This window comes from Notolepis coatsorum (genome assembly GCF_963971535.1).
Source record: "Notolepis coatsorum genome assembly, chromosome: 3".
NCBI classification, from domain to species: domain Eukaryota; kingdom Metazoa; phylum Chordata; class Actinopteri; order Aulopiformes; family Paralepididae; genus Notolepis; species Notolepis coatsorum.
Genome location: NC_140167.1, coordinates 50,860,841 through 50,862,680, shown reverse-complemented (window position 1 = coordinate 50,862,680; position 1,840 = coordinate 50,860,841).

Below are 1,840 nucleotides of genomic sequence, written 5' to 3'. Positions count from 1 at the left end.
ACACGCACATGCACATGCGCACACACGCACGCACACACATGCACTCACTGCTCATCCTATACCCAGCATAGCTTGGGGACAGGTCCTACTATAGTATCTGTTCAGGGATTGGCTGAGGCGGTGTTGCGGGAGGAAAAGTTGGAGCCAACAGCAGGCAGAGAGCCTGAGCAGAGAGGAGGAGAGGGGGGGTTCACTAAAAAGGATTTCAACCAAAGCCGCTTTTCCAAAGAGGAGGGAGGGAGGGTGGGAGGGAGAGAGGGAGGGGATGGGCAAAGAGGGAGGGGAGGGATGGAGGGATATGGTATGACACAAGCTCCAGATTAACCCTAATCTTAGGCCTGGTGTTCCATGCAGGGTTTAGGTGAGGCAGAGAGACCGGAGGAAGCTATCCCATGCCAGGTGGCCAGGAGAGGGTAAAACAGGGAGAGGGGGGGGGGGGGTGTTGCTAGGGAAGACAGAGTGAGAGAAGAGAGAGAGAAGGAGAGAGGAGAGAGAGAGAGAGAGAGAGAGAGAGAGAGAGAGATAGAGAGAGAGAGAGAGAGAGAGAGAGATCAGCCAACGATTAAGTATTTCAACAAAGCCCACCAATTTCCTGTACATCCAGTCTATTACAGTATTTAATCTAAATGATAGAAACGTATGCAAATAGACCCAATATGGGACTGGGGGGGGGGGGCAAATATGTGGTCCTGCAGAACAGGGTGCAGGGTGATTGGGTGGTGGGTGCAGGGTGATTGGGTGGTGGATGGGTGATTGGGTGGTGGCCGGGTGCAGGGTGATTGGGTGGTGGGTGCAGGGTGATTGGGTGGTGGATGCAGGGTGATTGGTGGTGGGTGCAGGGTGATTGGGTGGTGGATGGGTGATTGGGTGGTGGATGCAGGGTGATTGGGTGGTGGATGGGTGATTGGGTGGTGGGTGCAGGGTGATTGGGTGGTGGATGGGTGATTGGGTGGTGGGTGCAGGGTGATTGGGTGGTGGTGCAGGGTGATTGGGTGGTGGATGCAGGGTGATTGGGTGGTGGATGGGTGATTGGGTGGTGGATGCAGGGTGATTGGGTGGTGGATGGGTGATTGGGTGGTGGGTGCAGGGTGATTGGGTGGTGGATGGGTGAGGGTGGTGGGTGCAGGGTGATTGGGTGGTGGATGGGTGATTGGGTGGTGGGTGCAGGGTGATTGGGTGGTGGATGGGTGATTGGGTGGTGGGTGCAGGGTGATTGGGTGGTGGGTGCAGGGTGATTGGGTGGTGGGTGCAGGGTGATTGGGTGGTGGATGCAGGGTGATTGGTGGTGGGTGCAGGGTGATTGGGTGGTGGGTGCATGATGATGACTGTAGCACATGCCGCTGTAGCTGGGATTAGCGGGACGGTCAGGACGTAATCTGCTGTTTGGACTGTATGTAGGGCAAGAGTGGCTTAGCCCGGATGCTCTTAGCACGGGTAGCGAGAGCCAGGGTAGAGAGGGAGGGAGGGGCTAGTGGACTGGCACTATAGCTGCTATAGGATTCTCTTTTCTTTTCTTCTCTCTCTCTCTCTTTCTTTCTCTTCTCCCACTCTCTGTATGTCTGCTGGATGGTCTGCAAGAACGTTTATTTTCTCATTCCTGTGCCAAAAAAACACTGTCACAATGGAAGTTCTCTATCAGAGGTATGGTCTATGATCAGAGAGGAAGCCGTTTATGATAGAGAGAGAGAGAGAGAGAGAGAGAGAGAGAGAGAGAGAGAGAGAGAGAGAGAGAGAGAGAGAGAGAGAGAGAGAGAGAGTTAAAGTAAGAGAGTCAACCTGTAAAGTGATCTCATACCACATTGCGGCATACAGTGTGTGTGTGTGTGTGTTCTTCATTCCT